The sequence below is a fragment of the Schistocerca gregaria genome, chromosome 5 (assembly GCF_023897955.1).
Source record: "Schistocerca gregaria isolate iqSchGreg1 chromosome 5, iqSchGreg1.2, whole genome shotgun sequence".
NCBI lineage: Eukaryota > Metazoa > Arthropoda > Insecta > Orthoptera > Acrididae > Schistocerca > Schistocerca gregaria.
Window position 1 is genome coordinate 574,279,278 of NC_064924.1, and position 23,408 is coordinate 574,302,685.

The 23,408-nt window shown below is 49.5% G+C and overlaps 40 non-coding genes across 40 annotated transcripts; all 40 read left to right on the forward strand.

Moving 5' to 3' along the window:
• The first annotated feature begins 54 nt into the window (after positions 1-54).
• Trnat-cgu (transfer RNA threonine (anticodon CGU)) lies at positions 55-127 on the forward strand. Its single transcript has one exon. It is a non-coding gene; the product is annotated as a tRNA-Thr (tRNA).
• Positions 128-445: 318 nt separating this feature from the next.
• Positions 446-519, forward strand: Trnan-guu (transfer RNA asparagine (anticodon GUU)). The gene has a single exon. It is a non-coding gene; the product is annotated as a tRNA-Asn (tRNA).
• A 689-nt stretch (positions 520-1,208) lies between these two features.
• On the forward strand, positions 1,209-1,281 carry Trnat-cgu (transfer RNA threonine (anticodon CGU)). The gene has a single exon. It is a non-coding gene; the product is annotated as a tRNA-Thr (tRNA).
• Positions 1,282-1,599: 318 nt separating this feature from the next.
• On the forward strand, positions 1,600-1,673 carry Trnan-guu (transfer RNA asparagine (anticodon GUU)). The gene has a single exon. It is a non-coding gene; the product is annotated as a tRNA-Asn (tRNA).
• Positions 1,674-2,362: 689 nt separating this feature from the next.
• On the forward strand, positions 2,363-2,435 carry Trnat-cgu (transfer RNA threonine (anticodon CGU)). The gene has a single exon. It is a non-coding gene; the product is annotated as a tRNA-Thr (tRNA).
• Positions 2,436-2,753: 318 nt separating this feature from the next.
• Trnan-guu (transfer RNA asparagine (anticodon GUU)) lies at positions 2,754-2,827 on the forward strand. Its single transcript has one exon. It is a non-coding gene; the product is annotated as a tRNA-Asn (tRNA).
• A 689-nt stretch (positions 2,828-3,516) lies between these two features.
• On the forward strand, positions 3,517-3,589 carry Trnat-cgu (transfer RNA threonine (anticodon CGU)). Its single transcript has one exon. It is a non-coding gene; the product is annotated as a tRNA-Thr (tRNA).
• Positions 3,590-3,907: 318 nt separating this feature from the next.
• Positions 3,908-3,981, forward strand: Trnan-guu (transfer RNA asparagine (anticodon GUU)). The gene has a single exon. It is a non-coding gene; the product is annotated as a tRNA-Asn (tRNA).
• Positions 3,982-4,670: 689 nt separating this feature from the next.
• On the forward strand, positions 4,671-4,743 carry Trnat-cgu (transfer RNA threonine (anticodon CGU)). Its single transcript has one exon. It is a non-coding gene; the product is annotated as a tRNA-Thr (tRNA).
• A 317-nt stretch (positions 4,744-5,060) lies between these two features.
• On the forward strand, positions 5,061-5,135 carry Trnan-guu (transfer RNA asparagine (anticodon GUU)). Its single transcript has one exon. It is a non-coding gene; the product is annotated as a tRNA-Asn (tRNA).
• Positions 5,136-5,823: 688 nt separating this feature from the next.
• On the forward strand, positions 5,824-5,896 carry Trnat-cgu (transfer RNA threonine (anticodon CGU)). The gene has a single exon. It is a non-coding gene; the product is annotated as a tRNA-Thr (tRNA).
• Positions 5,897-6,977: 1,081 nt separating this feature from the next.
• Positions 6,978-7,050, forward strand: Trnat-cgu (transfer RNA threonine (anticodon CGU)). The gene has a single exon. It is a non-coding gene; the product is annotated as a tRNA-Thr (tRNA).
• A 318-nt stretch (positions 7,051-7,368) lies between these two features.
• Trnan-guu (transfer RNA asparagine (anticodon GUU)) lies at positions 7,369-7,442 on the forward strand. The gene has a single exon. It is a non-coding gene; the product is annotated as a tRNA-Asn (tRNA).
• A 689-nt stretch (positions 7,443-8,131) lies between these two features.
• On the forward strand, positions 8,132-8,204 carry Trnat-cgu (transfer RNA threonine (anticodon CGU)). Its single transcript has one exon. It is a non-coding gene; the product is annotated as a tRNA-Thr (tRNA).
• Positions 8,205-8,522: 318 nt separating this feature from the next.
• Positions 8,523-8,596, forward strand: Trnan-guu (transfer RNA asparagine (anticodon GUU)). Its single transcript has one exon. It is a non-coding gene; the product is annotated as a tRNA-Asn (tRNA).
• Positions 8,597-9,285: 689 nt separating this feature from the next.
• Positions 9,286-9,358, forward strand: Trnat-cgu (transfer RNA threonine (anticodon CGU)). The gene has a single exon. It is a non-coding gene; the product is annotated as a tRNA-Thr (tRNA).
• A 318-nt stretch (positions 9,359-9,676) lies between these two features.
• Trnan-guu (transfer RNA asparagine (anticodon GUU)) lies at positions 9,677-9,750 on the forward strand. Its single transcript has one exon. It is a non-coding gene; the product is annotated as a tRNA-Asn (tRNA).
• Positions 9,751-10,439: 689 nt separating this feature from the next.
• Positions 10,440-10,512, forward strand: Trnat-cgu (transfer RNA threonine (anticodon CGU)). Its single transcript has one exon. It is a non-coding gene; the product is annotated as a tRNA-Thr (tRNA).
• A 318-nt stretch (positions 10,513-10,830) lies between these two features.
• Trnan-guu (transfer RNA asparagine (anticodon GUU)) lies at positions 10,831-10,904 on the forward strand. Its single transcript has one exon. It is a non-coding gene; the product is annotated as a tRNA-Asn (tRNA).
• A 687-nt stretch (positions 10,905-11,591) lies between these two features.
• Positions 11,592-11,663, forward strand: Trnat-cgu (transfer RNA threonine (anticodon CGU)). Its single transcript has one exon. It is a non-coding gene; the product is annotated as a tRNA-Thr (tRNA).
• Positions 11,664-11,982: 319 nt separating this feature from the next.
• Trnan-guu (transfer RNA asparagine (anticodon GUU)) lies at positions 11,983-12,056 on the forward strand. Its single transcript has one exon. It is a non-coding gene; the product is annotated as a tRNA-Asn (tRNA).
• Positions 12,057-12,745: 689 nt separating this feature from the next.
• Positions 12,746-12,817, forward strand: Trnat-cgu (transfer RNA threonine (anticodon CGU)). Its single transcript has one exon. It is a non-coding gene; the product is annotated as a tRNA-Thr (tRNA).
• A 318-nt stretch (positions 12,818-13,135) lies between these two features.
• Trnan-guu (transfer RNA asparagine (anticodon GUU)) lies at positions 13,136-13,209 on the forward strand. The gene has a single exon. It is a non-coding gene; the product is annotated as a tRNA-Asn (tRNA).
• A 689-nt stretch (positions 13,210-13,898) lies between these two features.
• On the forward strand, positions 13,899-13,971 carry Trnat-cgu (transfer RNA threonine (anticodon CGU)). Its single transcript has one exon. It is a non-coding gene; the product is annotated as a tRNA-Thr (tRNA).
• A 318-nt stretch (positions 13,972-14,289) lies between these two features.
• On the forward strand, positions 14,290-14,363 carry Trnan-guu (transfer RNA asparagine (anticodon GUU)). The gene has a single exon. It is a non-coding gene; the product is annotated as a tRNA-Asn (tRNA).
• Positions 14,364-15,052: 689 nt separating this feature from the next.
• Trnat-cgu (transfer RNA threonine (anticodon CGU)) lies at positions 15,053-15,124 on the forward strand. The gene has a single exon. It is a non-coding gene; the product is annotated as a tRNA-Thr (tRNA).
• A 318-nt stretch (positions 15,125-15,442) lies between these two features.
• Trnan-guu (transfer RNA asparagine (anticodon GUU)) lies at positions 15,443-15,516 on the forward strand. Its single transcript has one exon. It is a non-coding gene; the product is annotated as a tRNA-Asn (tRNA).
• Positions 15,517-16,205: 689 nt separating this feature from the next.
• On the forward strand, positions 16,206-16,278 carry Trnat-cgu (transfer RNA threonine (anticodon CGU)). The gene has a single exon. It is a non-coding gene; the product is annotated as a tRNA-Thr (tRNA).
• A 318-nt stretch (positions 16,279-16,596) lies between these two features.
• Positions 16,597-16,670, forward strand: Trnan-guu (transfer RNA asparagine (anticodon GUU)). The gene has a single exon. It is a non-coding gene; the product is annotated as a tRNA-Asn (tRNA).
• Positions 16,671-17,359: 689 nt separating this feature from the next.
• On the forward strand, positions 17,360-17,431 carry Trnat-cgu (transfer RNA threonine (anticodon CGU)). The gene has a single exon. It is a non-coding gene; the product is annotated as a tRNA-Thr (tRNA).
• A 318-nt stretch (positions 17,432-17,749) lies between these two features.
• On the forward strand, positions 17,750-17,823 carry Trnan-guu (transfer RNA asparagine (anticodon GUU)). Its single transcript has one exon. It is a non-coding gene; the product is annotated as a tRNA-Asn (tRNA).
• A 689-nt stretch (positions 17,824-18,512) lies between these two features.
• On the forward strand, positions 18,513-18,585 carry Trnat-cgu (transfer RNA threonine (anticodon CGU)). The gene has a single exon. It is a non-coding gene; the product is annotated as a tRNA-Thr (tRNA).
• A 318-nt stretch (positions 18,586-18,903) lies between these two features.
• On the forward strand, positions 18,904-18,977 carry Trnan-guu (transfer RNA asparagine (anticodon GUU)). Its single transcript has one exon. It is a non-coding gene; the product is annotated as a tRNA-Asn (tRNA).
• Positions 18,978-19,666: 689 nt separating this feature from the next.
• On the forward strand, positions 19,667-19,739 carry Trnat-cgu (transfer RNA threonine (anticodon CGU)). The gene has a single exon. It is a non-coding gene; the product is annotated as a tRNA-Thr (tRNA).
• A 318-nt stretch (positions 19,740-20,057) lies between these two features.
• On the forward strand, positions 20,058-20,131 carry Trnan-guu (transfer RNA asparagine (anticodon GUU)). The gene has a single exon. It is a non-coding gene; the product is annotated as a tRNA-Asn (tRNA).
• Positions 20,132-20,820: 689 nt separating this feature from the next.
• Positions 20,821-20,892, forward strand: Trnat-cgu (transfer RNA threonine (anticodon CGU)). The gene has a single exon. It is a non-coding gene; the product is annotated as a tRNA-Thr (tRNA).
• A 318-nt stretch (positions 20,893-21,210) lies between these two features.
• On the forward strand, positions 21,211-21,284 carry Trnan-guu (transfer RNA asparagine (anticodon GUU)). Its single transcript has one exon. It is a non-coding gene; the product is annotated as a tRNA-Asn (tRNA).
• Positions 21,285-21,973: 689 nt separating this feature from the next.
• Trnat-cgu (transfer RNA threonine (anticodon CGU)) lies at positions 21,974-22,045 on the forward strand. The gene has a single exon. It is a non-coding gene; the product is annotated as a tRNA-Thr (tRNA).
• Positions 22,046-22,363: 318 nt separating this feature from the next.
• On the forward strand, positions 22,364-22,437 carry Trnan-guu (transfer RNA asparagine (anticodon GUU)). The gene has a single exon. It is a non-coding gene; the product is annotated as a tRNA-Asn (tRNA).
• A 689-nt stretch (positions 22,438-23,126) lies between these two features.
• Positions 23,127-23,199, forward strand: Trnat-cgu (transfer RNA threonine (anticodon CGU)). Its single transcript has one exon. It is a non-coding gene; the product is annotated as a tRNA-Thr (tRNA).
• The last annotated feature ends 209 nt before the right edge of the window (positions 23,200-23,408 follow it).

Genomic DNA, 23,408 nt, shown 5'->3' on the forward strand with positions numbered 1-23,408 from the left:
GATTCAGTGTGATGAAGTGAGAATTCGGGGATAGCCCGCAAAGTCAAGGCTGCCGCCTTCTTAGCTCAGCGGTAGAGCAGTAGTCTCGTAAAACCAGCGGTCGTGAGTTCGAACCTCACAGAAGGCATCCATTTTTTTAACTTTCCTGCAACGTGCGGAGCTACCTCGAGCAATATCTATCACATGGCAGTACACTGAATGAAAGGGATGTTCTACAACCTATGACAAGTATTCTACTGGCCTAGGAGGTTTTCTGAATGCATAGGCAGAACAGTGGTTTGTACGCATTTTGTAGTATAATGTCATTCGTTTATGAGCGTCGCTACAGTGTGCATGCACGTTAACCATGTGAAGGGGCATAAGCAGATGCTACCATTCTGCGAGATTCCTGCAGAATGTGTACGAATTGCGTTGATATAGATTGCACAAGTGAGACAAAGTCGACGCCTCCGTGGCGCAATCGGCTGGCGCGTTCGGCTGTTAACCAAAAGGTTGGTGGTTCGAGCCCACCTGGGGGCGAAATCGTTTTATCCGTCACCGAGGTGAGGACATACATCAACTTTGTTAGAGATACACAGCTAGTGTGGCAATTTGGCTGCGAAGGAGTGATGCCACAGATGCTTATACACATTCAGGCAGGTGGCACAGTAGGTAAAAACATGGCCCTACACAGACGTTCTACTGTTTTCCTATTTATTCACCATGTGTGACACTGCAGTGGAGCGACGCCCACTACAAAAGACGTTTTATTTACATTCAATTTCAGCGTATGCGTCGCGAGTGCCATATGACAGGGCCTGTCTCTCGATGTCGATTTGTATTTTGTGTCTCTTAAGTGTCGGTCTGCAGTAGGCCGCTGTTGGCCGAGCGACGTGCGGTCGCCTTACATGAAGCCCCATGGGCAACGCCAGTGCCACTGTGAACAACAGCAAACTGTAGCCAGAGAGTGGAGCCGAAAGGCGCATTTCGCAGTCGAGCCACGTTATCCCACAAGCTGTGCACTAGGACAAGAAATTGCAGACCGCAAACTTTTGGTGGCCTGACGGTCGTCGCCGATCGTAAGGGCGAAACACTCGAGAGATTTGGAGAACGGCAATGTGGACACTCCCAGCAGCAGCAGTGCGCCAAATCAATTATCTGGTCGAGGGCTGCAAGATTCAGTGTGATGAAGTGAGAATTCGGGGATAGCCCGCAAATACAAGGCTGCCGCCTTCTTAGCTCAGTGGTAGAGCACTGGTCTCGTAAAACCAGGGGTCGTGAGTTCGAACCTCACAGAAGGCATCCATTTTTTTAACTTTCCTGCAACGTGCGGAGCTACCTCGAGCAATATCTATCACATGGCAGTACACTGAATGAAAGGGATGTTCTACAACCTATGACAAGTATTCTACTGGCCTAGGAGGTTTTCTGAATGCATAGGCAGAACAGTGGTTTGTACGCATTTTGTAGTATAATGTCATTCGTTTATGAGCGTCGCTACAGTGTGCATGCACGTTAACCATGTGAAGGGGCATAAGCAGATGCTACCATTCTGCGAGATTCCTGCAGAATGTGTACGAATTGCGTTGATATAGATTGCACAAGTGAGCCAAAGTCGACGCCTCCGTGGCGCAATCGGCTAGCGCGTTCGGCTGTTAACCAAAAGGTTGGTGGTTCGAGCCCACCGGGGGGCGAAATCGTTTTATCCGTCACCGAGGTGAGGACATACATCAACTTTGTTAGAGATACACAGCTAGTGTGGCAATTTGGCTGCGAAGGAGTGATGCCACAGATGCTTATACACATTCAGGCAGGTGGCACAGTAGGTAAAAACATGGCCCTACACAGACGTTCTACTGTTTTCCTATTTATTCACCATGTGTGACACTGCAGTGGAGCGACGCCCACTACAAAATACGTTTTATTTACATTCAATTTCAGCGTATGCGTCGCGAGTGCCATATGACAGGGCCTGTCTCTCGATGTCGATTTGTATTTTGTGTCTCTTAAGTGTCGGTCTGCAGTAGGCCGCTGTTGGCCGAGCGACGTGCGGTCGCCTTACATGAAGCCCCATGGGCAACGCCAGTGCCACTGTGAACAACAGCAAACTGTAGCCAGAGAGTGGAGCCGAAAGGCGCATTTCGCAGTCGAGCCACGTTATCCCACAAGCTGTGCACTAGGACAAGAAATTGCAGACCGCAAACTTTTGGTGGCCTGACGGTCGTCGCCGATCGTAAGGGCGAAACACTCGAGAGATTTGGAGAACGGCAATGTGGACACTCCCAGCAGCAGCAGTGCGCCAAATCAATTATCTGGTCGAGGGCTGCAAGATTCAGTGTGATGAAGTGAGAATTCGGGGATAGCCCGCAAATTCAAGGCTGCCGCCTTCTTAGCTCAGTGGTAGAGCACTGGTCTCGTAAAACCAGGGGTCGTGAGTTCGAACCTCACAGAAGGCATCCATTTTTTTAACTTTCCTGCAACGTGCGGAGCTACCTCGAGCAATATCTATCACATGGCAGTACACTGAATGAAAGGGATGTTCTACAACCTATGACAAGTATTCTACTGGCCTAGGAGGTTTTCTGAATGCATAGGCAGAACAGTGGTTTGTACGCATTTTGTAGTATAATGTCATTCGTTTATGAGCGTCGCTACAGTGTGCATGCACGTTAACCATGTGAAGGGGCATAAGCAGATGCTACCATTCTGCGAGATTCCTGCAGAATGTGTACGAATTGCGTTGATATAGATTGCACAAGTCAGCCAAAGTCGACGCCTCCGCGGCGCAATCGGCTAGCGCGTTCGGCTGTTAACCAAAAGGTTGGTGGTTCGAGCCCACCGGGGGGCGAAATCGTTTTATCCGTCACCGAGGTGAGGACATACATCAACTTTCTTAGAGATACACAGCTAGTGTGGCAATTTGGCTGCGAAGGAGTGATGCCACAGATGCTTATACACATTCAGGCAGGTGGCACAGTAGGTAAAAACATGGCCCTACACAGACGTTCTACTGTTTTCCTATTTATTCACCATGTGTGACACTGCAGTGGAGCGACGACCACTACAAAAGACGTTTTATTTACATTCAATTTCAGCGTATGCGTCGCGAGTGCCATATGACAGGGCCTGTCTCTCGATGTCGATTTGTATTTTGTGTCTCTTAAGTGTCGGTCTGCAGTAGGCCGCTGTTGGCCGAGCGACGTGCGGTCGCCTTACATGAAGCCCCATGGGCAACGCCAGTGCCACTGTGAACAACAGCAAACTGTAGCCAGAGAGTGGAGCCGAAAGGCGCATTTCGCAGTCGAGCCACGTTATCCCACAAGCTGTGCACTAGGACAAGAAATTGCAGACCGCAAACTTTTGGTGGCCTGACGGTCGTCGCCGATCGTAAGGGCGAAACAGTCGAGAGATTTGGAGAACGGCAATGTGGACACTCCCAGCAGCAGCAGTGCGCCAAATCAATTATCTGGTAGAGGGCTGCAAGATTCAGTGTGATGAAGTGAGAATTCGGGGATAGCCCGCAAATTCAAAGCTGCCGCCTTCTTAGCTCAGTGGTAGAGCACTGGTCTCGTAAAACCAGGGGTCGTGAGTTCGAACCTCACAGAAGGCATCCATTTTTTTAACTTTCCTGCAATGTGCGGAGCTACCTCGAGCAATATCTATCACATGGCAGTACACTGAATGAAAGGGATGTTCTACAACCTATGACAAGTATTCTACTGGCCTAGGAGGTTTTCTGAATGCATAGGCAGAACAGTGGTTTGTACGCATTTTGTAGTATAATGTCATTCGTTTATGAGCGTCGCTACAGTGTGCATGCACGTTAACCATGTGAAGGGGCATAAGCAGATGCTACCATTCTGCGAGATTCCTGCAGAATGTGTACGAATTGCGTTGATATAGATTGCACAAGTGAGCCAAAGTCGACGCCTCCGTGGCGCAATCGGCTGGCGCGTTCGGCTGTTAACCAAAAGGTTGGTGGTTCGAGCCCACCGGGGGGCGAAATCGTTTTATCCGTCACCGAGGTGAGGACATACATCAACTTTGTTAGAGATACACAGCTAGTGTGGCAATTTGGCTGCGAAGGAGTGATGCCACAGATGCTTATACACATTCAGGCAGGTGGCACAGTAGGTAAAAACATGGCCCTACACAGACGTTCTACTGTTTTCCTATTTATTCACCATGTGTGACACTGCAGTGGAGCGACGCCCACTACAAAAGACGTTTTATTTACATTCAATTTCAGCGTATGTGTCGCGAGTGCCATATGACAGGGCCTGTCTCTCGATGTCGATTTGTATTTTGTGTCTCTTAAGTGTCGGTCTGCAGTAGGCCGCTGTTGGCCGAGCGACGTGCGGTCGCCTTACATGAAGCCCCATGGGCAACGCCAGTGCCACTGTGAACAACAGCAAACTGTAGCCAGAGAGTGGAGCCGAAAGGCGCATTTCGCAGTCGAGCCACGTTATCCCACAAGCTGTGCACTAGGACAAGAAATTGCAGACCGCAAACTTTTGGTGGCCTGACGGTCGTCGCCGATCGTAAGGGCGAAACACTCGAGAGATTTGGAGAACGGCAATGTGGACACTCCCAGCAGCAGCAGTGCGCCAAATCAATTATCTGGTCGAGGGCTGCAAGATTCAGTGTGATGAAGTGAGAATTCGGGGATAGCCCGCAAATTCAAGGCTGCCGCCTTCTTAGCTCAGTGGTAGAGCACTGGTCTCGTAAAACCAGGGGTCGTGAGTTCGAACCTCACAGAAGGCATCCATTTTTTTAACTTTCCTGCAACGTGCGGAGCTACCTCGAGCAATATCTATCACATGGCAGTACACTGAATGAAAGGGATGTTCTACAACCTATGACAAGTATTCTACTGGCCTAGGAGGTTTTCTGAATGCATAGGCAGAACAGTGGTTTGTACGCATTTTGTAGTATAATGTCATTCGTTTATGAGCGTCGCTACAGTGTGCATGCACGTTAACCATGTGAAGGGGCATAAGCAGATGCTACCATTCTGCGAGATTCCTGCAGAATGTGTACGAATTGCGTTGATATAGATTGCACAAGTTAGCCAAAGTCGACGCCTCCGTGGCGCAATCGGCTAGCGCGTTCGGCTGTTAACCAAAAGGTTGGTGGTTCGAGCCCACCGGGGGCGAAATCGTTTTATCCGTCACCGAGGTGAGGACATACATCAACTTTGTTAGAGATACACAGCTAGTGTGGCAATTTGGCTGCGAAGGAGTGATGCCACAGATGCTTATACACATTCAGGCAGGTGGCACAGTAGGTAAAAACATGGCCCTACACAGACGTTCTACTGTTTTCCTATTTATTCACCATGTGTGACACTGCAGTGGAGCGACGCCCACTACAAAAGACGTTTTATTTACATTCAATTTCAGCGTATGCGTCGCGAGTGCCATATGACAGGGCCTGTCTCTCGATGTCGATTTGTATTTTGTGTCTCTTAAGTGTCGGTCTGCAGTAGGCCGCTGTTGGCCGAGCGACGTGCGGTCGCCTTACATGAAGCCCCATGGGCAACGCCAGTGCCACTGTGAACAACAGCAAACTGTAGCCAGAGAGTGGAGCCGAAAGGCGCATTTCGCAGTCGAGCCACGTTATCCCACAAGCTGTGCACTAGGACAAGAAATTGCAGACCGCAAACTTTTGGTGGCCTGACGGTCGTCGCCGATCGTAAGGGCGAAACAGTCGAGAGATTTGGAGAACGGCAATGTGGACACTCCCAGCAGCAGCAGTGCGCCAAATCAATTATCTGGTAGAGGGCTGCAAGATTCAGTGTGATGAAGTGAGAATTCGGGGATAGCCCGCAAATTCAAAGCTGCCGCCTTCTTAGCTCAGTGGTAGAGCACTGGTCTCGTAAAACCAGGGGTCGTGAGTTCGAACCTCACAGAAGGCATCCATTTTTTTAACTTTCCTGCAATGTGCGGAGCTACCTCGAGCAATATCTATCACATGGCAGTACACTGAATGAAAGGGATGTTCTACAACCTATGACAAGTATTCTACTGGCCTAGGAGGTTTTCTGAATGCATAGGCAGAACAGTGGTTTGTACGCATTTTGTAGTATAATGTCATTCGTTTATGAGCGTCGCTACAGTGTGCATGCACGTTAACCATGTGAAGGGGCATAAGCAGATGCTACCATTCTGCGAGATTCCTGCAGAATGTGTACGAATTGCGTTGATATAGATTGCACAAGTGAGCCAAAGTCGACGCCTCCGTGGCGCAATCGGCTGGCGCGTTCGGCTGTTAACCAAAAGGTTGGTGGTTCGAGCCCAGCTGGGGGCGAAATCGTTTTATCCGTCACCGAGGTGAGGACATACATCAACTTTGTTAGAGATACACAGCTAGTGTGGCAATTTGGCTGCGAAGGAGTGATGCCACAGATGCTTATACACATTCAGGCAGGTGGCACAGTAGGTAAAAACATGGCCCTACACAGACGTTCTACTGTTTTCCTATTTATTCACCATGTGTGACACTGCAGTGGAGCGACGCCCACTACAAAAGACGTTTTATTTACATTCAATTTCAGCGTATGTGTCGCGAGTGCCATATGACAGGGCCTGTCTCTCGATGTCGATTTGTATTTTGTGTCTCTTAAGTGTCGGTCTGCAGTAGGCCGCTGTTGGCCGAGCGACGTGCGGTCGCCTTACATGAAGCCCCATGGGCAACGCCAGTGCCACTGTGAACAACAGCAAACTGTAGCCAGAGAGTGGAGCCGAAAGGCGCATTTCGCAGTCGAGCCACGTTATCCCACAAGCTGTGCACTAGGACAAGAAATTGCAGACCGCAAACTTTTGGTGGCCTGACGGTCGTCGCCGATCGTAAGGGCGAAACACTCGAGAGATTTGGAGAACGGCAATGTGGACACTCCCAGCAGCAGCAGTGCGCCAAATCAATTATCTGGTCGAGGGCTGCAAGATTCAGTGTGATGAAGTGAGAATTCGGGGATAGCCCGCAAATTCAAGGCTGCCGCCTTCTTAGCTCAGCGGTAGAGCAGTAGTCTCGTAAAACCAGCGGTCGTGAGTTCGAACCTCACAGAAGGCATCCATTTTTTTAACTTTCCTGCAACGTGCGGAGCTACCTCGAGCAATATCTATCACATGGCAGTACACTGAATGAAAGGGATGTTCTACAACCTATGACAAGTATTCTACTGGCCTAGGAGGTTTTCTGAATGCATAGGCAGAACAGTGGTTTGTACGCATTTTGTAGTATAATGTCATTCGTTTATGAGCGTCGCTACAGTGTGCATGCACGTTAACCATGTGAAGGGGCATAAGCAGATGCTACCATTCTGCGAGATTCCTGCAGAATGTGTACGAATTGCGTTGATATAGATTGCACAAGTGAGACAAAGTCGACGCCTCCGTGGCGCAATCGGCTGGCGCGTTCGGCTGTTAACCAAAAGGTTGGTGGTTCGAGCCCACCTGGGGGCGAAATCGTTTTATCCGTCACCGAGGTGAGGACATACATCAACTTTGTTAGAGATACACAGCTAGTGTGGCAATTTGGCTGCGAAGGAGTGATGCCACAGATGCTTATACACATTCAGGCAGGTGGCACAGTAGGTAAAAACATGGCCCTACACAGACGTTCTACTGTTTTCCTATTTATTCACCATGTGTGACACTGCAGTGGAGCGACGCCCACTACAAAAGACGTTTTATTTACATTCAATTTCAGCGTATGCGTCGCGAGTGCCATATGACAGGGCCTGTCTCTCGATGTCGATTTGTATTTTGTGTCTCTTAAGTGTCGGTCTGCAGTAGGCCGCTGTTGGCCGAGCGACGTGCGGTCGCCTTACATGAAGCCCCATGGGCAACGCCAGTGCCACTGTGAACAACAGCAAACTGTAGCCAGAGAGTGGAGCCGAAAGGCGCATTTCGCAGTCGAGCCACGTTATCCCACAAGCTGTGCACTAGGACAAGAAATTGCAGACCGCAAACTTTTGGTGGCCTGACGGTCGTCGCCGATCGTAAGGGCGAAACAGTCGAGAGATTTGGAGAACGGCAATGTGGACACTCCCAGCAGCAGCAGTGCGCCAAATCAATTATCTGGTCGAGGGCTGCAAGATTCAGTGTGATGAAGTGAGAATTCGGGGATAGCCCGCAAATTCAAAGCTGCCGCCTTCTTAGCTCAGTGGTAGAGCACTGGTCTCGTAAAACCAGGGGTCGTGAGTTCGAACCTCACAGAAGGCATCCATTTTTTTAACTTTCCTGCAATGTGCGGAGCTACCTCGAGCAATATCTATCACATGGCAGTACACTGAATGAAAGGGATGTTCTACAACCTATGACAAGTATTCTACTGGCCTAGGAGGTTTTCTGAATGCATAGGCAGAACAGTGGTTTGTACGCATTTTGTAGTATAATGTCATTCGTTTATGAGCGTCGCTACAGTGTGCATGCACGTTAACCATGTGAAGGGGCATAAGCAGATGCTACCATTCTGCGAGATTCCTGCAGAATGTGTACGAATTGCGTTGATATAGATTGCACAAGTGAGCCAAAGTCGACGCCTCCGTGGCGCAATCGGCTGGCGCGTTCGGCTGTTAACCAAAAGGTTGGTGGTTCGAGCCCACCTGGGGGCGAAATCGTTTTATCCGTCACCGAGGTGAGGACATACATCAACTTTGTTAGAGATACACAGCTAGTGTGGCAATTTGGCTGCGAAGGAGTGATGCCACAGATGCTTATACACATTCAGGCAGGTGGCACAGTAGGTAAAAACATGGCCCTACACAGACGTTCTACTGTTTTCCTATTTATTCACCATGTGTGACACTGCAGTGGAGCGACGCCCACTACAAAAGACGTTTTATTTACATTCAATTTCAGCGTATGCGTCGCGAGTGCCATATGACAGGGCCTGTCTCTCGATGTCGATTTGTATTTTGTGTCTCTTAAGTGTCGGTCTGCAGTAGGCCGCTGTTGGCCGAGCGACGTGCGGTCGCCTTACATGAAGCCCCATGGGCAACGCCAGTGCCACTGTGAACAACAGCAAACTGTAGCCAGAGAGTGGAGCCGAAAGGCGCATTTCGCAGTCGAGCCACGTTATCCCACAAGCTGTGCACTAGGACAAGAAATTGCAGACCGCAAACTTTTGGTATCCTGACGGTCGTCGCCGATCGTAAGGGCGAAACACTCGAGAGATTTGGAGAACGGCAATGTGGACACTCCCAGCAGCAGCAGTGCGCCAAATCAATTATCTGGTCGAGGGCTGCAAGATTCAGTGTAATGAAGTGAGAATTCGGGGATAGCCCGCAAATTCAAAACTGCCGCCTTCTTAGCTCAGTGGTAGAGCACTGGTCTCGTAAAACCAGGGGTCGTGAGTTCGAACCTCACAGAAGGCATCCATTTTTTTAACTTTCCTGCAATGTGCGGAGCTACCTCGAGCAATATCTATCACATGGCAGTACACTGAATGAAAGGGATGTTCTACAACCTATGACAAGTATTCTACTGGCCTAGGAGGTTTTCTGAATGCATAGGCAGAACAGTGGTTTGTACGCATTTTGTAGTATAATGTCATTCGTTTATGAGCGTCGCTACAGTGTGCATGCACGTTAACCATGTGAAGGGGCATAAGCAGATGCTACCATTCTGCGAGATTCCTGCAGAATGTGTACGAATTGCGTTGATATAGATTGCACAAGTGAGCCAAAGTCGACGCCTCCGTGGCGCAATCGGCTGGCGCGTTCGGCTGTTAACCAAAAGGTTGGTGGTTCGAGCCCACCTGGGGGCGAAATCGTTTTATCCGTCACCGAGGTGAGGACATACATCAACTTTGTTAGAGATACACAGCTAGTGTGGCAATTTGGCTGCGAAGGAGTGATGCCACAGATGCTTATACACATTCAGGCAGGTGGCACAGTAGGTAAAAACATGGCCCTACACAGACGTTCTACTGTTTTCCTATTTATTCACCATGTGTGACACTGCAGTGGAGCGACGCCCACTACAAAAGACGTTTTATTTACATTCAATTTCAGCGTATGCGTCGCGAGTGCCATATGACAGGGCCTGTCTCTCGATGTCGATTTGTATTTTGTGTCTCTTAAGTGTCGGTCTGCAGTAGGCCGCTGTTGGCCGAGCGACGTGCGGTCGCCTTACATGAAGCCCCATGGGCAACGCCAGTGCCACTGTGAACAACAGCAAACTGTAGCCAGAGAGTGGAGCCGAAAGGCGCATTTCGCAGTCGAGCCACGTTATCCCACAAGCTGTGCACTAGGACAAGAAATTGCAGACCGCAAACTTTTGGTGGCCTGACGGTCGTCGCCGATCGTAAGGGCGAAACAGTCGAGAGATTTGGAGAACGGCAATGTGGACACTCCCAGCAGCAGCAGTGCGCCAAATCAATTATCTGGTCGAGGGCTGCAAGATTCAGTGTGATGAAGTGAGAATTCGGGGATAGCCCGCAAATTCAAGGCTGCCGCCTTCTTAGCTCAGCGGTAGAGCAGTAGTCTCGTAAAACCAGCGGTCGTGAGTTCGAACCTCACAGAAGGCATCCATTTTTTTAACTTTCCTGCAACGTGCGGAGCTACCTCGAGCAATATCTATCACATGGCAGTACACTGAATGAAAGGGATGTTCTACAACCTATGACAAGTATTCTACTGGCCTAGGAGGTTTTCTGAATGCATAGGCAGAACAGTGGTTTGTACGCATTTTGTAGTATAATGTCATTCGTTTATGAGCGTCGCTACAGTGTGCATGCACGTTAACCATGTGAAGGGGCATAAGCAGATGCTACCATTCTGCGAGATTCCTGCAGAATGTGTACGAATTGCATTGATATAGATTGCACAAGTGAGCCAAAGTCGACGCCTCCGTGGCGCAATCGGCTAGCGCGTTCGGCTGTTAACCGAAAGGTTGGTGGTTCGAGCCCACCCGGGGGCGAAATCGTTTTATCCGTCACCGAGGTGAGGACATACATCAACTTTGTTAGAGATACACAGCTAGTGTGGCAATTTGGCTGCGAAGGAGTGATGCCACAGATGCTTATACACATTCAGGCAGGTGGCACAGTAGGTAAAAACATGGCCCTACACAGACGTTCTACTGTTTTCCTATTTATTCACCATGTGTGACACTGCAGTGGAGCGACGCCCACTACAAAAGACGTTTTATTTACATTCAATTTCAGCGTATGCGTCGCGAGTGCCATATGACAGGGCCTGTCTCTCGATGTCGATTTGTATTTTGTGTCTCTTAAGTGTCGGTCTGCAGTAGGCCGCTGTTGGCCGAGCGACGTGCGGTCGCCTTACATGAAGCCCCATGGGCAACGCCAGTGCCACTGTGAACAACAGCAAACTGTAGCCAGAGAGTGGAGCCGAAAGGCGCATTTCGCAGTCGAGCCACGTTATCCCACAAGCTGTGCACTAGGACAAGAAATTGCAGACCGCAAACTTTTGGTGGCCTGACGGTCGTCGCCGATCGTAAGGGCGAAACACTCGAGAGTTGGAGAACGGCAATGTGGACACTCCCAGCAGCAGCAGTGCGCCAAATCAATTATCTGGTCGAGGGCTGCAAGATTCAGTGTGATGAAGTGAGAATTCGGGGATAGCTCGGATATTCAGGGCTGCCGCCTTCTGAGCTCAGTGGTAGAGCACTGGTCTCGTAAACCAGGAGTCGTGAGTTCGAACCTCACAGAAGGCATCCATTTTTTTTAACTTTCCTGCAACGTGCGGAGCTACCTCGAGCAATATCTATCACATGGCAGTACACTGAATGAAAGGGATGTTCTACAACCTATGACAAGTATTCTACTGGCCTAGGAGGTTTTCTGAATGCATAGGCAGAACAGTGGTTTGTATGCATTTTGTAGTATAATGTCATTCGTTTATGAGCGTCGCTACAGTGTGCATGCACGTTAACCATGTGAAGGGGCATAAGCAGATGCTACCATTCTGCGAGATTCCTGCAGAATGTGTACGAATTGCGTTGATATAGATTGCACAAGTGAGCCAAAGTCGACGCCTCCGTGGCGCAATCGGCTAGCGCGTTCGGCTGTTAACCGAAAGGTTGGTGGTTCGAGCCCACCCGGGGGCGAAATCGTTTTATCCGTCACCGAGGTGAGGACATACATCAACTTTGTTAGAGATACACAGCTAGTGTGGCAATTTGGCTGCGAAGGAGTGATGCCACAGATGCTTATACACATTCAGGCAGGTGGCACAGTAGGTAAAAACATGGCCCTACACAGACGTTCTACTGTTTTCCTATTTATTCACCATGTGTGACACTGCAGTGGAGCGACGCCCACTACAAAAGACGTTTTATTTACATTCAATTTCAGCGTATGCGTCGCGAGTGCCATATGACAGGGCCTGTCTCTCGATGTCGATTTGTATTTTGTGTCTCTTAAGTGTCGGTCTGCAGTAGGCCGCTGTTGGCCGAGCGACGTGCGGTCGCCTTACATGAAGCCCCATGGGCAACGCCAGTGCCACTGTGAACAACAGCAAACTGTAGCCAGAGAGTGGAGCCGAAAGGCGCATTTCGCAGTCGAGCCACGTTATCCCACAAGCTGTGCACTAGGACAAGAAATTGCAGACCGCAAACTTTTGGTGGCCTGACGGTCGTCGCCGATCGTAAGGGCGAAACACTCGAGAGATTTGGAGAACGGCAATGTGGACACTCCCAGCAGCAGCAGTGCGCCAAATCAATTATCTGGTCGAGGGCTGCAAGATTCAGTGTGATGAAGTGAGAATTCGGGGATAGCTCGCATATTCAAAGCTGCCGCCTTCTGAGCTCAGTGGTAGAGCACTGGTCTCGTAAACCAGGAGTCGTGAGTTCGAACCTCACAGAAGGCATCCATTTTTTTAACTTTCCTGCAACGTGCGGAGCTACCTCGAGCAATATCTATCACATGGCAGTACACTGAATGAAAGGGATGTTCTACAACCTATGACAAGTATTCTACTGGCCTAGGAGGTTTTCTGAATGCATAGGCAGAACAGTGGTTTGTATGCATTTTGTAGTATAATGTCATTCGTTTATGAGCGTCGCTACAGTGTGCATGCACGTTAACCATGTGAAGGGGCATAAGCAGATGCTACCATTCTGCGAGATTCCTGCAGAATGTGTACGAATTGCGTTGATATAGATTGCACAAGTGAGCCAAAGTCGACGCCTCCGTGGCGCAATCGGCTAGCGCGTTCGGCTGTTTACCGAAAGGTTGGTGGTTCGAGCCCACCCGGGGGCGAAATCGTTTTATCCGTCACCGAGGTGAGGACATACATCAACTTTGTTAGAGATACACAGCTAGTGTGGCAATTTGGCTGCGAAGGAGTGATGCCACAGATGCTTACACACATTCAGGCAGGTGGCACAGTAGGTAAAAACATGGCCCTACACAGACGTTCTACTGTTTTCCTATTTATTCACCATGTGTGACACTGCAGTGGAGCGACGCCCACTACAAAAGACGTTTTATTTACATTCAATTTCAGCGTATGCGTCGCGAGTGCCATATGACAGGGCCTGTCTCTCGATGTCGATTTGTATTTTGTGTCTCTTAAGTGTCGGTCTGCAGTAGGCCGCTGTTGGCCGAGCGACGTGCAGTCGCCTTACATGAAGCCCCATGGGCAACGCCAGTGCCACTGTGAACAACAGCAAACTGTAGCCAGAGAGTGGAGCCGAAAGGCGCATTTCGCAGTCGAGCCACGTTATCCCACAAGCTGTGCACTAGGACAAGAAATTGCAGACCGCAAACTTTTGGTGGCCTGACGGTCGTCGCCGATCGTAAGGGCGAAACAGTCGAGAGATTTGGTGAACGGCAATGTGGACACTTCCAGCAGCAGCAGTGCGCCAAATCAATTATCTGGTCGAGGGCTGCAAGATTCAGTGTGATGAAGTGAGAATTCGGGGATAGCTCGCATATTCAAAGCTGCCGCCTTCTTAGCTCAATGGTTAGAGCACTGGTCTCGTAAACCAGGAGTCGTGAGTTCGAACCTGACAGAAGGCATCTATTTTTTTAACTTTCCTGCAACGTGTGGAGCTACCTCGAGCAATATCTATCACATGGCAGTACACTGAATGAAAGGGATGTTCTACAACCTATGACAAGTATTCTACTGGCCTAGGAGGTTTTCTGAATGCATAGGCAGAACAGTGGTTTGTATGCATTTTGTAGTATAATGTCATTCGTTTATGAGCGTCGCTACAGTGTGCATGCACGTTAACCATGTGAAGGGGCATAAGCAGATGCTACCATTCTGCGAGATTCCTGCAGAATGTGTACGAATTGCGTTGATATAGATTGCACAAGTGAGCCAAAGTCGACGCCTCCGTGGCGCAATCGGCTAGCGCGTTCGGCTGTTAACCGAAAGGTTGGTGGTTCGAGCCCACCCGGGGGCGAAATCGTTTTATCCGTCACCGAGGTGAGGACATACATCAACTTTGTTAGAGATACACAGCTAGTGTGGCAATTTGGCTGCGAAGGAGTGATGCCACAGATGCTTATACACATTCAGGCAGGTGGCACAGTAGGTAAAAACATGGCCCTACACAGACGTTCTACTGTTTTCCTATTTATTCACCATGTGTGACACTGCAGTGGAGCGACGCCCACTACAAAAGACGTTTTACTTACATTCAATTTCAGCGTATGCGTCGCGATTGCCATATGACAGGGCCTGTCTCTCGATGTCGATTTGTATTTTGTGTCTCTTAAGTGTCGGTCTGCAGTAGGCCGCTGTTGGCCGAGCGACGTGCAGTCGCCTTACATGAAGCCCCATGGGCAACGCCAGTGCCACTGTGAACAACAGCAAACTGTAGCCAGAGAGTGGAGCCGAAAGGCGCATTTCGCAGTCGAGCCACGTTATCCCACAAGCTGTGCACTAGGACAAGAAATTGCAGGCCGCAAACTTTTGGTGGCCTGACGGTCGTCGCCGATCGTAAGGGCGAAACACTCGAGAGATTTGGAGAACGGCAATGTGGACACTCCCAGCAGCAGCAGTGCGCCAAATCAATTATCTGGTCGAGGGCTGCAAGATTCAGTGTGATGAAGTGAGAATTCGGGGATAGCCCGCAAATTCATAGCTGCCGCCTTCTTAGCTCAGTGGTAGAGCACTGGTCTCGTAAACCAGGAGTCGTGAGTTCGAACCTGACAGAAGGCATCCATTTTTTTAACTTTCCTGCAACGTGCGGAGCTACCTCGAGCAATATCTATCACATGGCAGTACACTGAATGAAAGGGATGATCTACAACCTATGACAAGTATTCTACTGGCCTAGGAGGTTTTCTGAATGCATAGGCAGAACAGTGGTTTGTATGCATTTTGTAGTATAATGTCATTCGTTTATGAGCGTCGCTACAGTGTGCATGCATGTTAACCATGTGAAGGGGCATAAGCAGATGCTACCATTCTGCGAGATTCCTGCAGAATGTGTACGAATTGCGTTGATATAGATTGCACAAGTGAGCCAAAGTCGACGCCTCCGTGGCGCAATCGGCTAGCGCGTTCGGCTGTTAACCGAAAGGTTGGTGGTTCGAGCCCACCCGGGGGCGAAATCGTTTTATCCGTCACCGAGGTGAGGACATACATCAACTTTGTTAGAGATACACAGCTAGTGTGGCAATTTGGCTGCGAAGGAGTGATGCCACAGATGCTTATACACATTCAGGCAGGTGGCACAGTAGGTAAAAGCATGGCCCTACACAGACGTTCTACTGTTTTCCTATTTATTCACCATGTGTGACACTGCAGTGGAGCGACGCCCACTACAAAAGACGTTTTATTTACATTCAATTTCAGCGTATGCGTCGCGAGTGCCATATGACAGGGCCTGTCTCTCGATGTCGATTTGTATTTTGTGTCTCTTAAGTGTCGGTCTGCAGTAGGCCGCTGTTGGCCGAGCGACGTGCGGTCGCCTTACATGAAGCCCCATGGGCAACGCCAGTGCCACTGTGAACAACAGCAAACTGTAGCCAGAGAGTGGAGCCGAAAGGCGCATTTCGCAGTCGAGCCACGTTATCCCACAAGCTGTGCACTAGGACAAGAAATTGCAGACCGCAAACTTTTGGTGGCCTGACGGTCGTCGCCGATCGTAAGGGCGAAACAGTCGAGAGATTTGGTGAACGGCAATGTGGACACTTCCAGCAGCAGCAGTGCGCCAAATCAATTATCTGGTCGAGGGCTGCAAGATTCAGTGTGATGAAGTGAGAATTCGGGGATAGCTCGCATATTCAAAGCTGCCGCCTTCTTAGCTCAGTGGTTAGAGCACTGGTCTCGTAAACCAGGAGTCGTGAGTTCGAACCTCACAGAAGGCATCCATTTTTTTAACTTTCCTGCAACGTGTGGAGCTACCTCGAGCAATATCTATCACATGGCAGTACACTGAATGAAAGGGATGTTCTACAACCTATGACAAGTATTCTACTGGCCTAGGAGGTTTTCTGAATGCATAGGCAGAACAGTGGTTTGTATGCATTTTGTAGTATAATGTCATTCGTTTATGAGCGTCGCTACAGTGTGCATGCACGTTAACCATGTGAAGGGGCATAAGCAGATGCTACCATTCTGCGAGATTCCTGCAGAATGTGTACGAATTGCGTTGATATTGATTGCACTAGTGAGCTAAAATCGACGCCTCCGTGGCGCAATCGGCTAGCGCGTTCGGCTGTTAACCGAAAGGTTGGTGGTTCGAGCCCACCCGGGGGCGAAATCGTTTTATCCGTCACCGAGGTGAGGACATACATCAACTTTGTTAGAGATACACAGCTAGTGTGGCAATTTGGCTGCGAAGGAGTGATGCCACAGATGCTTATACACATTCAGGCAGGTGGCACAGTAGGTAAAAGCATGGCCCTACACAGACGTTCTACTGTTTTCCTATTTATTCACCATGTGTGACACTGCAGTGGAGCGACGCCCACTACAAAAGACGTTTTATTTACATTCAATTTCAGCGTATGCGTCGCGAGTGCCATATGACAGGGCCTGTCTCTCGATGTCGATTTGTATTTTGTGTCTCTTAAGTGTCGGTCTGCAGTAGGCCGCTGTTGGCCGAGCGACGTGCAGTCGCCTTACATGAAGCCCCATGGGCAACGCCAGTGCCACTGTGAACAACAGCAAACTGTAGCCAGAGAGTGGAGCCGAAAGGCGCATTTCGCAGTCGAGCCACGTTATCCCACAAGCTGTGCACTAGGACAAGAAATTGCAGGCCGCAAACTTTTGGTGGCCTGACGGTCGTCGCCGATCGTAAGGGCGAAACACTCGAGAGATTTGGAGAACGGCAATGTGGACACTCCCAGCAGCAGCAGTGCGCCAAATCAATTATCTGGTCGAGGGCTGCAAGATTCAGTGTGATGAAGTGAGAATTCGGGGATAGCCCGCAAATTCATAGCTGCCGCCTTCTTAGCTCAGTGGTAGAGCACTGGTCTCGTAAACCAGGAGTCGTGAGTTCGAACCTGACAGAAGGCATCCATTTTTTTAACTTTCCTGCAACGTGCGGAGCTACCTCGAGCAATATCTATCACATGGCAGTACACTGAATGAAAGGGATGATCTACAACCTATGACAAGTATTCTACTGGCCTAGGAGGTTTTCTGAATGCATAGGCAGAACAGTGGTTTGTATGCATTTTGTAGTATAATGTCATTCGTTTATGAGCGTCGCTACAGTGTGCATGCACGTTAACCATGTGAAGGGGCATAAGCAGATGCTACCATTCTGCGAGATTCCTGCAGAATGTGTACGAATTGCGTTGATATAGATTGCACAAGTGAGCCAAAGTCGACGCCTCCGTGGCGCAATCGGCTAGCGCGTTCGGCTGTTAACCGAAAGGTTGGTGGTTCGAGCCCACCCGGGGGCGAAATCGTTTTATCCGTCACCGAGGTGAGGACATACATCAACTTTGTTAGAGATACACAGCTAGTGTGGCAATTTGGCTGCGAAGGAGTGATGCCACAGATGCCTATACACATTCAGGCAGGTGGCACAGTAGGTAAAAGCATGGCCCTACACAGACGTTCTACTGTTTTCCTATTTATTCACCATGTGTGACACTGCAGTGGAGCGACGCCCACTACAAAAGACGTTTTATTTACATTCAATTTCAGCGTATGCGTCGCGAGTGCCATATGACAGGGCCTGTCTCTCGATGTCGATTTGTATTTTGTGTCTCTTAAGTGTCGGTCTGCAGTAGGCCGCTGTTGGCCGAGCGACGTGCAGTCGCCTTACATGAAGCCCCATGGGCAACGCCAGTGCCACTGTGAACAACAGCAAACTGTAGCCAGAGAGTGGAGCCGAAAGGCGCATTTCGCAGTCGAGCCACGTTATCCCACAAGCTGTGCACTAGGACAAGAAATTGCAGACCGCAAACTTTTGGTGGCCTGACGGTCGTCGCCGATCGTAAGGGCGAAACAGTCGAGAGATTTGGTGAACGGCAATGTGGACACTTCCAGCAGCAGCAGTGCGCCAAATCAATTATCTGGTCGAGGGCTGCAAGATTCAGTGTGATGAAGTGAGAATTCGGGGATAGCTCGCATATTCAAAGCTGCCGCCTTCTTAGCTCAGTGGTTAGAGCACTGGTCTCGTAAACCAGGAGTCGTGAGTTCGAACCTGACAGAAGGCATCCATTTTTTTAACTTTCCTGCAACGTGCGGAGCTACCTCGAGCAATATCTATCACATGGCAGTACACTGAATGAAAGGGATGATCTACAACCTATGACAAGTATTCTACTGGCCTAGGAGGTTTTCTGAATGCATAGGCAGAACAGTGGTTTGTATGCATTTTGTAGTATAATGTCATTCGTTTATGAGCGTCGCTACAGTGTGCATGCACGTTAACCATGTGAAGGGGCATAAGCAGATGCTACCATTCTGCGAGATTCCTGCAGAATGTGTACGAATTGCGTTGATATAGATTGCACAAGTGAGCCAAAGTCGACGCCTCCGTGGCGCAATCGGCTAGCGCGTTCGGCTGTTAACCGAAAGGTTGGTGGTTCGAGCCCACCCGGGGGCGAAATCGTTTTATCCGTCACCGAGGTGAGGACATACATCAACTTTGTTAGAGATACACAGCTAGTGTGGCAATTTGGCTGCGAAGGAGTGATGCCACAGATGCTTATACACATTCAGGCAGGTGGCACAGTAGGTAAAAGCATGGCCCTACACAGACGTTCTACTGTTTTCCTATTTATTCACCATGTGTGACACTGCAGTGGAGCGACGCCCACTACAAAAGACGTTTTATTTACATTCAATTTCAGCGTATGCGTCGCGAGTGCCATATGACAGGGCCTGTCTCTCGATGTCGATTTGTATTTTGTGTCTCTTAAGTGTCGGTCTGCAGTAGGCCGCTGTTGGCCGAGCGACGTGCAGTCGCCTTACATGAAGCCCCATGGGCAACGCCAGTGCCACTGTGAACAACAGCAAACTGTAGCCAGAGAGTGGAGCCGAAAGGCGCATTTCGCAGTCGAGCCACGTTATCCCACAAGCTGTGCACTAGGACAAGAAATTGCAGACCGCAAACTTTTGGTGGCCTGACGGTCGTCGCCGATCGTAAGGGCGAAACAGTCGAGAGATTTGGTGAACGGCAATGTGGACACTTCCAGCAGCAGCAGTGCGCCAAATCAATTATCTGGTCGAGGGCTGCAAGATTCAGTGTGATGAAGTGAGAATTCGGGGATAGCTCGCATATTCAAAGCTGCCGCCTTCTTAGCTCAGTGGTTAGAGCACTGGTCTCGTAAACCAGGAGTCGTGAGTTCGAACCTCACAGAAGGCATCCATTTTTTTAACTTTCCTGCAACGTGTGGAGCTACCTCGAGCAATATCTATCACATGGCAGTACACTGAATGAAAGGGATGTTCTACAACCTATGACAAGTATTCTACTGGCCTAGGAGGTTTTCTGAATGCATAGGCAGAACAGTGGTTTGTATGCATTTTGTAGTATAATGTCATTCGTTTATGAGCGTCGCTACAGTGTGCATGCACGTTAACCATGTGAAGGGGCATAAGCAGATGCTACCATTCTGCGAGATTCCTGCAGAATGTGTACGAATTGCGTTGATATAGATTGCACTAGTGAGCTAAAATCGACGCCTCCGTGGCGCAATCGGCTAGCGCGTTCGGCTGTTAACCGAAAGGTTGGTGGTTCGAGCCCACCCGGGGGCGAAATCGTTTTATCCGTCACCGAGGTGAGGACATACATCAACTTTGTTAGAGATACACAGCTAGTGTGGCAATTTGGCTGCGAAGGAGTGATGCCACAGATGCTTATACACATTCAGGCAGGTGGCACAGTAGGTAAAAACATGGCCCTACACAGACGTTCTACTGTTTTCCTATTTATTCACCATGTGTGACACTGCAGTGGAGCGACGCCCACTACAAAAGAAGTTTTATTTACATTCAATTTCAGCGTATGCGTCGCGAGTGCCATATGACAGGGCCTGTCTCTCGATGTCGATTTGTATTTTGTGTCTCTTAAGTGTCGGTCTGCAGTAGGCCGATGTTGGCCGAGCGACGTGCAGTCGCCTTACATGAAGCCCCATGGGCAACGCCAGTGCCACTGTGAACAACAGCAAACTGTAGCCAGAGAGTGGAGCCGAAAGGCGCATTTCGCAGTCGAGCCACGTTATCCCACAAGCTGTGCACTAGGACAAGAAATTGCAGACCGCAAACTTTTGGTGGCCTGACGGTCGTCGCCGATCGTAAGGGCGAAACAGTCGAGAGATTTGGAGAACGGCAATGTGGACACTCCCAGCAGCAGCTGTGCGCCAAATCAATTATCTGGTCGAGGGCTGCAAGATTCAGTGTGATGAAGTGAGAACTCGGGGATAGCCCGCAAATTCAAAGCTGCCGCCTTCTTAGCTCAGTGGTAGAGCACTGGTCTCGTAAACCAGGAGTCGTGAGTTCGAACCTCACAGAAGGCATCCATTTTTTTAACTTTCCTGCAACGTGCGGAACTACCTCGAGCAATATCTATCACATGGCAGTACACTGAATGAAAGGAATGTTCTACAACCTATGACAAGTATTCTACTGGCCTAGGAGGTTTTCTGAATGCATAGGCAGAACAGTGGTTTGTATGCATTTTGTAGTATAATTTCATTCGTTTATGAGCGTCGCTACAGTGTGCATGCACGTTAACCATGTGAAGGGGCATAAGCAGATGCTACCATTCTGCGAGATTCCTGCAGAATGTGTACGAATTGCGTTGATATAGATTGCACAAGTGAGCTAAAATCGACGCCTCCGTGGCGCAATCGGCTAGCACGTTCGGCTGTTAACCGAAAGGTTGGTGGTTCGAGCCCACCCGGGGGCGAAATCGTTTTATCCGTCACCGAGGTGAAGACATACATCAACTTTGTTAGAGATACACAGCTAGTGTGGCAATTTGGCTGCGAAGGAGTGATGCCACAGATGCTTATACACATTCAGGCAGGTGGCACAGTAGGTAAAAACATGGCCCTACACAGACGTTCTACTGTTTTCCTATTTATTCACCATGTGTGACACTGCAGTGGAGCGACGCCCACTACAAAAGACGTTTTATTTACATTCAATTTCAGCGTATGCGTCGCGAGTGCCATATGACAGGGCCTGTCTCTCGATGTCGATTTGTATTTTGTGTCTCTTAAGTGTCGGTCTGCAGTAGGCCGCTGTTGGCCGAGCGACGTGCAGTCGCCTTACATGAAGCCCCATGGGCAACGCCAGTGCCACTGTGAACAACAGCAAACTGTAGCCAGAGAGTGGAGCCGAAAGGCGCATTTCGCAGTCGAGCCACGTTATCCCACAAGCTGTGCACTAGGACAAGAAATTGCAGACCGCAAACCTTTGGTGGCCTGACGGTCGTCGCCGATCGTAAGGGCGAAACAGTCGAGAGATTTGGAGAACGGCAATGTGGACACTCCCAGCAGCAGCAGTGCGCCAAATCAATTATCTGGTCGAGGGCTGCAAGATTCAGTGTGATGAAGTGAGAATTCGGGGATAGCCCGCAAAACCAAAGCTGCCGCCTTCTTAGCTCAGTGGTAGAGCACTGGTCTCGTAAACCAGGAGTCGTGAGTTCGAACCTCACAGAAGGCATCCATTTTTTTAACTTTCCTGCAACGTGCGGAACTACCTCGAGCAATATCTATCACATGGCAGTACACTGAATGAAAGGGATGTTCTACAACCTATGACAAGTATTCTACTGGCCTAGGAGGTTTTCTGAATGCATAGGCAGAACAGTGGTTTGTATGCATTTTGTAGTATAATGTCATTCGTTTATGAGCGTCGCTACAGTGTGCATGCACGTTAACCATGTGAAGGGGCATAAGCAGATGCTACCATTCTGCGAGATTCCTGCAGAATGTGTACGAATTGCGTTGATATAGATTGCACAAGTGAGCCAAAGTCGACGCCTCCGTGGCGCAATCGGCTAGCGCGTTCGGCTGTTTACCGAAAGGTTGGTGGTTCGAGCCCACCCGGGGGCGAAATCGTTTTATCCGTCACCGAGGTGAGGACATACATCAACTTTGTTAGAGATACACAGCTAGTGTGGCAATTTGGCTGCGAAGGAGTGATGCCACAGATGCTTACACACATTCAGGCAGGTGGCACAGTAGGTAAAAACATGGCCCTACACAGACGTTCTACTGTTTTCCTATTTATTCACCATGTGTGACACTGCAGTGGAGCGACGCCCACTACAAAAGACGTTTTATTTACATTCAATTTCAGCGTATGCGTCGCGAGTGCCATATGACAGGGCCTGTCTCTCGATGTCGATTTGTATTTTGTGTCTCTTAAGTGTCGGTCTGCAGTAGGCCGCTGTTGGCCGAGCGACGTGCAGTCGCCTTACATGAAGCCCCATGGGCAACGCCAGTGCCACTGTGAACAACAGCAAACTGTAGCCAGAGAGTGGAGCCGAAAGGCGCATTTCGCAGTCGAGCCACGTTATCCCACAAGCTGTGCACTAGGACAAGAAATTGCAGACCGCAAACTTTTGGTGGCCTGACGGTCGTCGCCGATCGTAAGGGCGAAACAGTCGAGAGATTTGGTGAACGGCAATGTGGACACTTCCAGCAGCAGCAGTGCGCCAAATCAATTATCTGGTCGAGGGCTGCAAGATTCAGTGTGATGAAGTGAGAATTCGGGGATAGCTCGCATATTCAAAGCTGCCGCCTTCTTAGCTCAGTGGTTAGAGCACTGGTCTCGTAAACCAGGAGTCGTGAGTTCGAACCTGACAGAAGGCATCTATTTTTTTAACTTTCCTGCAACGTGTGGAGCTACCTCGAGCAATATCTATCACATGGCAGTACACTGAATGAAAGGGATGTTCTACAACCTATGACAAGTATTCTACTGGCCTAGGAGGTTTTCTGAATGCATAGGCAGAACAGTGGTTTGTATGCATTTTGTAGTATAATGTCATTCGTTTATGAGCGTCGCTACAGTGTGCATG